This window comes from Heterocephalus glaber, unplaced genomic scaffold, assembly GCF_053883595.1.
Source record: "Heterocephalus glaber isolate CG9 unplaced genomic scaffold, H.glaber_assembly_v1.0 deba00001118, whole genome shotgun sequence".
In the NCBI taxonomy this organism is placed as follows: domain Eukaryota; kingdom Metazoa; phylum Chordata; class Mammalia; order Rodentia; family Bathyergidae; genus Heterocephalus; species Heterocephalus glaber.
In genome coordinates, this window is record NW_028258196.1 from 2,171,855 (window position 1) to 2,184,723 (window position 12,869).

At 41.9% G+C, this 12,869-nt stretch overlaps 1 protein-coding gene and 1 pseudogene across 2 annotated transcripts in view; both read right to left on the reverse strand.

Moving 5' to 3' along the window:
• LOC106008368 (lysine--tRNA ligase pseudogene) overlaps nt 1–9,844 on the reverse strand; it is a 35,504-nt pseudogene extending 25,660 nt beyond the window's left edge. Inside the window, exons 1-3 of the transcript XR_015450906.1 lie at nt 9,829–9,844; nt 2,435–3,640; nt 1–2,396 (exon numbers count right to left, since the gene is read on the reverse strand). The exon at nt 1–2,396 is cut by the window's left edge and continues 25,660 nt beyond it. The product of XR_015450906.1 is annotated as a lysine--tRNA ligase pseudogene (transcript). The remainder of the gene's footprint in view (nt 2,397–2,434; nt 3,641–9,828) is intronic.
• Nucleotides 1–12,869, reverse strand: part of Slc35f4 (solute carrier family 35 member F4) — a 275,011-nt gene that overhangs the window by 183,948 nt on the left and 78,194 nt on the right. The gene's annotated exons all lie outside the window — the stretch shown is intronic.

The following is a 12,869-nucleotide window of genomic DNA, read 5'->3' on the forward strand; positions in this document are numbered from 1 at the left end:
ATTTAAACATGCTGGAACTCTGAGCAAGGATAAAACTATCTAACTAATTTCCAGGATAAAAAATTCTGAGAAGCGTCTTAATTGTGTCTTAAAAAAAGGTTCAGTAATCTATTCCCACTGCAGACATGCTGGTACATCCTACCCTGGAGGTCAGGTTCCATTTGACTCTTCTGGGGCACTACCTCACTTGAACCCATTTACTGATTCCACAGATTCTTGTGAATGCCTATTTCTATGGCCCACATTCCTCTCAGTATCACAGAAAGTGTAAATCCAGACAGAAAGCAAAATGGCCTCTGTCCTAGGAAGAGAAGTTCCAATATTATACCTGATCAGACAGCCTCCCTTCAAGCAAATCTGCCTGCCTGCCTGCCTAGTTTCTACCATATATCTGTGTTTGTCTGGTGTCTCCATGGCTGCCATGTCCTGGTGTCTATATGCGAAGATGTTATATGCAAAGATGTTTAAGGAAGTAAAATGTGAGCAGACATATTTAATCAACCTTCTTTTCAGTCAAATTACCTTTCTCTTTAATTTCTCAAAATAATTGGCAGTCTTCCCAATTCCACCTTATCATCCCAAATTGATGAGTACCCATAGACAAGCTTTATTTTATGTTTACATTTTCAAATGTATTAAAAATGCATATATATAAAAGCTGATATTAATAGTGAGATTCAGAAGAAATCTCAGCTGTGATCTGGATACAAAGGAACAATATTCACTCTCTCTTTGCAACTTATACAAATAATACAAGTTTCCTTTGTAATGGGTTCACTGATAGCAGGCAGGCTTTGCATGTATAACATAACTCCTCTTCTCCAAAGATTAGGATCTGGGGACAATTCTGCTCCCTGTCCAGAGGTGGGGTGCCTGGCTTCTGAGGACAGAGGTCCAGAATAGGCAGTATTGGGACAGAATCCTTCAGGTGCCTCCCGTTACTGAATTGCATCAGTTAGACTTCTAGGTATTGCAAAATTTCTGCAAGACCCCCTACCACCACTCATCAGAGGATGCCACACTTGAGATACTCTATTCCTGGGATCTCAGAGGCCCATGGAGCTAAAGGACCACTCAGCCTTCAAGGTAGACAACAACCAGAGTTGGTTTAGAGAATTACTTGTTTATAACTACATGTTTGATAAGTCTAATTGGGAGGTGCGACATTTCCATCAACAATAAGAATGGATATTATCAAATCCTTTTTCCCTTGTCCTTTTTTTATTGGTAAGCAAAACCCCCAGAATCCAACATCTTCCCATCCTAGATCAAACTACCCACCCCCATGGGCTGTATTGCAGACAGATCTCAACAGGGACACTGAAGGAGGGAGATTTAGAAGGAGGTAGCGTGGGGCTGAAAGTTCAGTCTTGAGTCAGACTTCTGCATGCCACTTATTTTATATTATTTAACTTTGATCAGCTTATCTAAAAATCAGAGGTAATAATTCCAACCTACAAGTCCAATTTGAAGAAAAATGTAATTCATGTGATGCACATCACATTGAGCAGGTGCATAGCAAATGGTAGTTATTGTCATTTTTTAAAAAAAGACAAATGGTTTATTTGGTAGCAAGAAGTAAAAAGAAATTCTTAATTCCTCTTCTCTGTTCTGGTGGCTGAACTGATCTGTGGTGGTCAAAATGGATGACTATACACAAGAATTCCTTCAAGACTTGACCTTTCTGCAGAAATGCAGATGCCTGAGGTATACGAGTTGGAATTATTTTCTAGAGAGAAGTGCCAACCATTGTGCTTTCCATTGTGTCAGTGTTTGCTACAGACTCTTTCTTGTCTTCTGGCTTCATGGCAGGAAACAGGAGTACTTCCTTGATGTTATTGGAGTCTGTGAGGAACATGGTGATGCGATCAATGCCCATGCCCCAGCCAGCTGTGGGAGGCAGCCCGTACTCCAGAGCAGTGCAGAAGTTTTTGTCTAGGAACATGGCCTCACTGTCACCAACAGCCTTGGCCTTGGCCTGTTCTTCAAACAGCTGCTGCTGCCGCATGGGATCACTCAGCTCATTGTAGGCATTGCATACCTCCTTCTTCATGACAGAGAGCTCGGTCAGACCCTCTTTGGAGCAATACCATTTAGCTAATGGGCTCATTATCTGTAGGTGATCAAAGATGAATGTAGGATTAATGCATGTCACTTCCAGGAACTCCCCAACAAGCTTATCAAGAAGCCTGGCAGTGGTCCAAGGTGGAGGGCATTCAAGAGCTTTTGCTACACAGATGTCATCAAGAATTTTTTGAGTTTCTTCAGTTTCAAAGAGGTTGGTTTCAGGCAGCTTCACCCCTAGGGCACTCTCTAGCTCTTCCACCATGCTGATTCTCCAGAAGGGTGGGGTGAAGTCAATCTCATAGGCTTGGCCCTCTGAACCATCTGGGTAACTGCCTGTAATGTGGTAATTGTAATTGTAATTGCCCGCAATGTGTGTAACTGGTAACTGCCTATAATGTTCTTCACCATTCCTGAAACCAACTTCTCTCTGATTTCCATAAGATCATGGTAGTCTGCATAGGCCATGTAGAACTCACAGGTAGTGAATTTAGGATTGTGAGTCAAATCAATTCCTTCATCCTGGAACTGGTGTCCAATTTCATAAGCCCAGTCAATGCCAACAACTACCAGCATCTTATGGTAGAGCTCTGGTGCAAGTCTCATGTATAAGTTCATATCCAGCTTGTTGTGATAGGTGATGAAAAACTTGGCCGCAGCTCCCCCTGGGATGATATTCATCATGGGAATTTCAACCTCAAGGAATCCCAGCTCATCCAAAAAACTTCTTATATATGTGATTATCTTGGAGCAGATGATACATTTTTGCCTCACAAAGTCATTCAGGATCAGGTCCAAGTATCTCTGTTGATACCATGTTTCCTTGTCTTTGAGGCCAAAGTGCAGATGAGGTAACATATGCAGGCAGGGAGACAACTGTAATCTTGTAGGGAATGATGCTCAGCTCACCTTTCTTGGTTTTCCCAGGATTCCTCTGAACTCTGATTATGTCTCCCCAGTGCAGTCTTTTGTTGATACAAATAAATCCTTTCTCTGATTTATAATTCCTGGAATTGGCCATGACTTGCAACTTGACTCCCTCTCCTTGAAGGTCATAGAAGATGAGTTTCCCCCCAGAACCTCTTTTGGCATGAATTCTACATGCCACCTTTAAGGAAGGTGATGTTGGTCAGGTGGTGCCCAGTCTGCAGGTGACTATATTCTTGGATGAAATGAGTGAGTGAGATGTCTATGTGGAACTTGTGTGGGTACAGACCCTCCCCACTGACCTTCAGCTTGTGGACTGCTTGACTGCGGATCATATAGTATTGGTTTGGGTCCAGGCCCTCTTTCTTGGTACCCACACCATTTTCAGTGGTGTGATTAGTGACCGCAGCAGTAGCCTGGCTTAGTTGCTTCTCCCTGAGCTCTTTCTGCTTGGTCTCCTTCTCTGCCACTTTCTTTTCAGCTTTAAGGCATCTTTTTAGCTCACTTCTTTTATCAGAAAGTGCCTTGTCCTTGTGAAGTGTTGACCCAGTCAAAGTTCCTTCTGACCCTATTCTGCCCAGATTTGGCATAGAGAAACCCCTAACAAGCCTTAGGGCAGCTTGTGTCAGCACGGCAGAACACCCTGGAGCTAATGATTACCATGACTTTTTGCTCAGTTTGTGCTCACCATAAACTTTCACCTCAGCCCCCTGCACCGTGCCATCTTTCTAAGGGCCCAATGTAAAAGTGTCATTTTAACTGAAAATGCAAGACAATGATAAGGTGACTCTTGGGAAACTATTGCATCTATTTGAATGGCATATAGAAATCCAACAAACTCTACTGTGCATGTGCACGCATGTGTGCGTGCATGCATATGTGTGTGTGTGTTTACAGAACCCTATTGTTAAGCGATTCTAAAACCCTGCCTATGATTAGGAGTCACGTATTTCATTTTTCAAATACTCGCTGACATGATTTGGCCCATTTTATTTCAGGACTATGGGTAAGTTACTTGTTTTTCTGTCTTTCCATTAGCATGCATATTTCATCTCCAAATAGGCTGAAACCCTTAAGCTGGCCAAACTGCATTAGCCACAGGAAACCCTCAAGGAATGCTTGCTGTGAGAATGATAGGGCTTAGATATTGCAGTTTTGTTTGGTTCATCATTTAGCCTATGGGTGTGTGTGTGCGCGCACACATGTGTGCCCTGCATGTGTGAGACTGGTTGTTTTGTCTTCCAAAGATTTCTGGTTTCAGAGTTACTCAGGAGTTAGCTATTTCCAAGCACCATTTATTATCTAGAAATGGAAAGATAGAGAAAATATGTCTTTAGAATACAGGAGGGTTGCTGTGAAGGTTGACGAGTTCGTGCAGTTAGGAACACATGCACCGGGGCTGGGCTCAGGTCTGTTTCTGAGGACCCTGCAGCAGCTGGGCCAGGGACAGTGTGGCAGCCTGCCTGCCACCTCCTGCCCCCAAAGGGAAAGGAACCTGGAAGGAAGCCTTTGAGAAGGTCCTGTAAATGAACTGACATTTTAAAATACACCTATTATCCATTTTGATAGGACGTTTAAAGTCTTGAGGAATAAAACAAGAATGTAATAAATGTGTGAGCAGTAACATCCTCTAAAATATTGATCTGCTCTTTTGCAGGTTAATTCAGAACACAGGGCCTGCCATTATGGTGCATGCCAATGATAGATTTCAGACATAAAGCTGAAAGCCAAAGGGAGCCAAAGCTTATTGTGTTCAGATGAGTTGGGCACTACGTCCTTGGAGACCTGCTAAAGGGACTCTATCCATGCAGGCTTCTTCAGTGACAAATTCATGAGTCCTCTATGCCCTTGATGAAAATGTGAAGTTCATACTGGTTTAGCCAAATTTCAGATAAGCACATCCAAAGATTGGACTTTATATTATATAGTCCACAAAGGCTGCTTCTACCTTTGACTCCCTTTTTCTTTAACATTTGCATATGAAACACTTCAAATAGCATACAAGAGTAAAGCAATGATATAATGAAGCCCCATGTACCCAATACCCAGCTTCAACAATGAGCAACCCATGGCCAACATTGTTCTGTCTATACTCTCCCTACTTTGTCTCTCTGGGTTATTCTGACAAATCCCACTTGGCTACATCATTTCGCCCATACACATTATAGATAGCAGATGTCTTTCAGAGATTAGAATTCTATCCTTATGACTAGCCACAATGCTCTTATACCTAAAAACATTTACAGTGATCCCTTGACATAATCAAATATCCAACTCTGACTACTTTCTGCATAATGGTTCACAAGTTAATTGTATGCAAGTTAATATTCATTTGGAAATGACAGCTATCATAGTTAGAAAGCCAAAATCTCTGAACTTCATCAGTTAGATTTAAATTATTGATAGAGAAGAGCATCGAGCATAGGTTTCAAGGACAAAAGTCTATTTCTGTCAAGAAAGAGATCCATTTTTAGGAGCATTTGCTTTCGCCAATGTACTTAAATAGCACATTTAATCCATCCACTTAACTAAAAGTGATGGAATGCCTGCACATGGAAAATTGAAAGCATTTTATTTTGGGTCCAAGTTGTAGAATTCTATACCTGACCAAAAAACATCACAGAAATCTAATAAAGCCAGCTTGACCAAGCCAGCAGTCGGCTCATTTGTTGGTTCACTAAAGAAAGACTATCTTGAGTTTTTCACTAGTATGTTAGGAAATCAGAAGTACAAACTCTGGGGCAGAAATACTGAATGTTGAGATTGCTTCTACAGGACCTTAGCCATCTAGACCGTGGTATATATGTATCTATCTGTGTGTGTTCAATTCTATGCACTGTTACTGCACGTAAAGATTCATAGCTTTACCAGCACAGTGAAGACAGAATGCTCCATTGCAAAGACTTCTGCATGCTCCTCTCCCAACCCCAGAGATCTTTTTAAGGTATGATTATGAACCATTTGCAACAAGGGCATCTGGCAGTGGGGCCAGAGATAAATCCTGGGCCCTCACTTAGGAAAAGCTGAATCAGAGATGATAAGGGCTGGCCTAGGAATCCCCAAGTTAACCAGCTGACAAAGGGAATTGTATTTGGGCTGTGTTGAGGGAGCCTTTGTAATAGCTCAACATTCTGCCAATAGTGTGTATTTTACTTAAATCTAGGCCTAGAAGGCACACCGAACAAAGAAAAGTGTTGCCTCTAAATATAATGGGTCTAGTCCAATTCAAATGGAAAAGCTACTTTGGATTTGTGGGAGAGAAGTGATGTGTGTAGTATTTAGAAAAGTGATGTGTGTAGCTGCACTGTCTCGGTCATCTTTTAGTCACTCTAATGAAGCAAATGGGAAAAAAAGGCTCATTTGGGCTCATGGTTCTGGATGTTCAAAAGCTCACATCTCACTATGGCCTTCTTGTGGACAGAGTCACAAGGAAGCCCAGGCATCACCTGGCCAGAGGGGGGTCTCTCTTCCTCTTACAAAGCCACCAGTATTTATATCGGGGCCCTCTGGTGACCTTATCTAGTCCTAATCACTTCCCAGTAGCCTCACCTCTAAACACCATGGCCTCATTAAGTTTCTAACCTCCTAATGTCTCACAGTGGGAATTAAATCTCAGTAATGAAGTCTCAGAGGATGCTTAAACCATATTCAAACCACAGCATGCAACTACCATCAACTAAAATTGCAAAATTTAAACTGTGAATTCCCAAATATACAAAATGACACAAACTTCCTTGTAGTTCCTACCTAGACAGTAAATAACACCAAGTATTTTACCTTCTTCATAATTCTGGTGTAAGACTGAAGGTATTTCAGAGATAAAGAAACTTTCACAGATAAAGAAACAAAAGCTCAGAGGAAAAAAAACATGTCAACATATGAACAGCTGGCAAGCAGCTGTGCTAAGATTCAAATATGCCAACAGGTGCACCTTGTTCACACTCTGTGATGCCAAGATTTATATATAAAACACAAGGTAGATGTGTGAAGTTGATATTTCTCCAGTTTTTCTATTTTTTGTAATTAAAACATTATCATCATTAACTTTTGCTGCTTTTCTGTCCTCCTTTCTTTGGGGGTAGTATTACAATAGAACAGGGCCAAAGTGTTCAACATGTGTTATCAGACAAGTGAAGGGCAGAAACTGAGAGTACACATTTAAAAAATGTCCATAACAATCTGACATTGCCATGACATCCAAATAGTGATCAGTGTGTTTGTTTCATTGAATGGAGCACAGGCCAGCTCCGAATACCAAACTGGATTCCAGCTACATGCTGACCATGTGCGGGGGGACCCTGTGTTGGTTAGTGATGAATGAAGAAATGGATCTTACCCTTAGCTGGTTTGAAAAGCACTGGATTCTGCAATTGAAAACATTAAAGGTGAAACCAACGTGGTTTGCTTCCCATTTGCATGTGACGAAGGGAAGATGGAAGCTGACCAGCCTCTCAGAAGCTGTTCGAGCCCACCAAAGCCACAGCTGCAGCCTCGTTGACTTAGCAAGCCTTCCTCAGATCACTGTGACCATCACAGTAACTGCTATCCATGGCCTGCTTTTTCACCATGTCAGTTCCCTACGTGTTCAGTTAGCACATAATATCTGGGGAGTGGAATGGGAAGGAGACTCTGAGAGAGGGGGAATCTGAACACAAATTTCATCCCAGGCTTGCAGGGGCATCACCATTTGCATTCTGCTGCTCATTCATGAGAGCCCTTGGTGTGATAGCTGGCCTCTCTTTTGGCCCAATTTTATGATCAGTGCAGACCCAGCCCAGCCTCCTCCACCCCCTTTTATCTGAAGATGTTGCTTAAAGCTTCAGCTTTTCCTGACACCAGTTATGATACACTGAAAACTCATGCCAAACATGGGACAAGAGGGTTTATGCAAATCATTTCACTTCCTTCATAAAAACTACATAAATCACATACAATTACTCCCAGTAAGAAAATTATTTTCTCTGGGGGAAACAACTTATAAGAGAGTGAGTGAAGATTTGAAGATTTAATTTCAAGTGATATATTTTAACTATTTCAGATAAACAAATATTCAGCATTATTAATAGCTCCATGTAGTCAGTCATAAATAGGTCCATTCTAAAGATGAGAAGACTCAAGTGCAGAGTGGATCTAAGAGCCTGGAATAAGACAAGTTCTCATGACTCAGAATGAGGACCATCAGATGAATGCTCCTCTAGGGATTATGCTTTCCCTTGTGTCACTACTACCCATAAATGCCCCCGATAATGCTCTAACGCCATTAAGTGTACCGTGCAAACAGAGACTGACTAGAGCTGAATATCTCAAAAAAGACAACAGCAAAACACATCATGGCACTTGGAGCAATGTGGGCCCAGAACTTCTGGATGGTGTTTTTATCTTGGTTAATATTTGATTTAGCCTCTTTGCAGACAAAGTGAGATTGTTTACAAAGAGAGAAAACTCAACTACATTTCAAGGAATAGGATAAAAATGTAAAAATGTTAGTTCTTAAAATGATGGCAATATATTAAAAACTTGAGTCCAGCAGTCCACTACACCAGGAGGACACTTGACATAGAGACAGGAAGTCCTTTCTTGTGGGGAGCTCAACATGGGGTTCACTGCTTAGGATCTGGAACAGCCATTTCCTGTTTCATCTAAGAAACACTGACCTTTTGTGGCTTCAGAAAAAGCATGAGGGCATGTGAGTCCCTGCTTGGGGAACAGGTAAGACTTCCATGGCCGGGCATGGCCACATAAATAGCAGTTCTCTTTACCTAACTCTTCTTGCCACTTCCGGCCTTTTCATTCCTCCTTTCAGACTTTGAGACCCTCAGGAGACTTGTGCTGACACTGAGGACTACAGAAGGAAAGAGACAGGCTCTGGTTACACGATGAAGCCCATGTCCATGGTGGCATGGGCCTGTGGTCTCATTATGACCTGGGCTATTTAGGGTGAGTACTAGCAGCTGCTGCTGCTGCTCCTGCTGCTGCTGCTGCTCCTGCTGCTGCTGCTTCTGCTGCTGCAATAGACTCTGCAGAGGTGGTATATGCAAGCTTCTTGGAGTCCAGTGGTTCAGACCCTTGTCCTCACCCTGGCAGGAGCGCCTCGGCACCTGCCCAACAGTACCCGGGTGTCACTAGGGCTTCCAACTCTCTATACTTTCCATGAGCCTTTGCAGAAACCATGGATTTCTCAGAAGTTATCTATAGTCTCTGAAGGATGAGGAGATGAGTATGGGGTAGATTAGTCCTCTGCTTTCTCCCAGGTACATTACACTATGATCTTTTCAAATCCTATAGAAGTGTGGTGCTCCACTGAGCCTTCAGATGGCTCTAGACCAGATACAGGCACCCACTACACCATTCCCTATGTGCCCTCAAACTTGGAGCCCACCCAAGTCCCCGCTCCCATTTGGTCCTATTCTTTTATTGTCTCAGGTGGAAACTGCTTGAGCCTGTGATTAATGGAAAGAAAGCTGTCCCCAAATGGGGCCAGCTCATGGGAAGCTCAATGGATTCAGAACGTAAGGAAGAAAGACTTCTCTTCTCTCTCAGGCTTAGTCAAAACACAAGGACAATAGGGAAAAAATCCTTCTAAACACCTTTCATGAAGAGATAAGATGTTTTACAATTATTACACCATGGCTCTCATTGTTCCAGTTAGATGTTAACCCATTTTCATCCTCCTTCCTCCGAGGAAGAGAGGGTAGAAGAGAGCCCACACTCAGGATTTCTTCATCTTCTGCAAGTTTTGTTGAGCAGCTGGATTTACTAAATTCCTCCAACTCCTGTTCAGGACCAGCCTGGGGTGGGCAACATCAGGGCAGTCGTAGAGGGTCCCTTGCTGCTTACCTTGAGGTTCTGCCATTGTTGCCTGCCATTCTCCAACAGTTTTGAGAACAGGGCCTGTGTTTCACTTTGCCTTGGTCCCTGATACTCAAGTAGCCATCCTGCACCTCTGAGAATGTTCCGCCTAACATAGTCCTCAAGCCTTCTGGTACATGAAGATAAGGAGGAGTAGAAAAAAAAACAGTAGATAAAAGAAGGAAAACAACATTTTCTGGTCAGAGAAAAGCAGGAGGCAGGGCACCTAGGTAAGCCAAGTAGTCAACAGCATATGTCCTGATTTCTCCTTCATTTCCTCCTCTGGCCTGAAGCCCAGAGTGGTGGAAGGGGTGTTAAATAGGTGTGAGGGAGCCAGATGGAAGGGAGCCTTGGCTTCCAGTCCTAACCAGAAATCTGGCAGGAGACCCAGACTCCCTTCCCAAAGGAGGCCTCAGCTGAGCACAGGAAAGTTGGTGATGCAATGTGTTTAGGCACAGCGGGCCAAGAACTTAGCTCTCAAACTAGTCTTGCTCCCCTGCCTTGTGGACTGAAACCAGATGGTTCCCTTGGCCCCCAGGAGCATCGACCTCTGGTAGAGCCCAATTCAGCAGCCCTCCACCTATCCTGGGCCCATGGCAGGGCTCACTGTGCTGTGGTTTCTGAGGCTGGACATGGTAGAGCCCCATGCAGGGCTCCTATCAGCAAGGCCTCTGCCACGAAATCTAAATGGCACAAGGTTGATGAGCACCTTGGCACTCTGCCACAAGGCTCCATGTTCCCCTGCAGCCATATCCAGAGACCCGGTCAGAGAGGGGGCAGAAAGAGGAACAGCAAGCAGAGCCTGTTTTAAATGATGGTCCCATCAGTTTAATGTGGGGTTGAAAATTATTTCTTCCTCACTCCCTTGAGATGGGAGTTTGTGAGGAAGATCAGATTGATTATAAACAAAAACAATAGAATTAGATTTCCTCTGCTCATCTAAGCCTAGAACCCTAAGACATTTTATGTTGTTGAATGCTGCCTTGAAATTTCAGCTATCCATTATAGAAAAACACAAAGTTGACATGTGTGAATAAAACGCACATGTATAATCCTCGAGCTTAAGCTGAATAATTCCACACGCCTCCTTATGGAACCTGATAGCTCACATCTTACTGCACAAATCACTCTGGGGTGCACTGTCTCATTGGCTCTCACAACTCTACCCAGTAGGCAGGAGAGATAATGTTATCACCTTTTTGAGAGATATGAAGAGGTCTGTTAGGCAGAATTAAAGAGGGGATAGATTGCCGGCCCTAGAGAGAAGAACTCATTGTCCACATTTTGCAAGAGGCATAAGCATGCTAGATGACTTAGCCAACATCTCAGAGCCATGAAGAGGCGGCATCAAACCCAGTCGCTATACCAAGGCCTGAGTCCAGTGCTTTCTACCACACCATTCGTGGCTTTTTGACACTTTACTACCACAGAAAACCTCCTCTTTGTGACTCTGCTAACCCATTTCTCTTCATGGTCAGAGAGCTTTTCCAGGCAGCTGTCCTGTTTTCTATTTCATCTATTTCTGAAGCTCTGACCTTTATTATTTCCTTACTTCTGCTTACTTTGATTTCCTTTTCTTCTTTTGTCTGGTATCAAGAGACAAGCTGCAGTCTGACTTGGGACTTCTTCTTTTATAAGAGAGGTGTCTAGTGCTATGAACTACCATCTGAGGGTGCTCTGGCATCCCACATCTTGGTGTGTGGCACTTGCATTTCAAGGAAGAAATCTGTGACTCATTGTTAAAAGAAATGTGTTAGTTTGCAAATACTTGGGGAGATTTTTCAAAATAGCTTTCTGTTAGTGATTTCCGATTTAACTCCACTGAGAACAGAAAACCTATGTATGACTTTAACCCTTTTCAACTTAAGACTTGTTTATATAATCAGAATACAGTCTATCGGAGTATTTGCTATGTATTTTGCTATTTTTATATATAATGTTTTACAGCTGAGTTATATTTAAATCTACTATCTTGATCTTTGTTTTCTAGTTATCTGCTCTCTCTTTTCCACCTTTTTTTAGATGAAGTTTTTCTTATGATTCCATTTTATTACCTTTATTGGCTTATTCACTATAAATTTTTGTTTTTTAAAAATTTTTTAGTAGTTTATTCAGGGTTTATACTATGTAACTGATTACAATCCACCTTCAAGAAATGTCATATATATAGATTAAGAACCTTACATCCGGAAAGAACTAAAATGTATTATGGACATGTTCCTTCCCACAAGGAATATAAACATTATGTACTAATAAACTAAAATTTAAAAACTAAACAAAAATTCTTTAAAGAACTTAAAAAAAGGAATCTTACATCAGTATGCTTCCATTTCTTTCCTCTTGGGTTTTGTACTGTTTTATCACCCTTTTTACTATTACTGAGGCTGCAAATCATGCAACACATTATTTTTTCTTCTACATCAATTATCTTTTTTTTTGTACTGGGGATCGAACTCGGGTTCTTGTGCTTACGCAGCAGGTGGCGTAATACATCAATTATCTTTTAAAGAAACTTAAAGCATAAAAAAACTCTTAAGTATATACCCATATTGATACCATTTCTATACCCTCATCCTTTTGTATGGCCCTGGATTCCCATCTGGTACCATCTCTCTTCTTTCTGAAGGCCCCTCTGTGGTTCTTCTGCTAATAAAGTCCATCAGGCTTGGTATGTATAGCAAAGTATTTATTTCTCCTTAATTTAGAACGGTTATTTCTGGGTATAGAATTCTGGAGTGAATATGTGTGTGTATTTCAATGCTATTTTAAAAAGTTGCTCCCTGGCTTAACACCTTGGATTATTTCTGAAAAGAAATGCACAAACACTCTTGTTTTGTTCTTCTAAACATAATGTCTTTTGTTTCTGATGATTTTCCCTTTAACAATGGTTTTGGTCGACTTACTTACAATATGCCTAAGTGAAGTTTTCTTTATGTTTCTCATCCTTTATCTTTGTAGAATTTCAGTTCACTGATAGTTTGTTAATTTCTTTTCTTTTTTGTTCATTACATCTTTTCCTCTGTGTAACA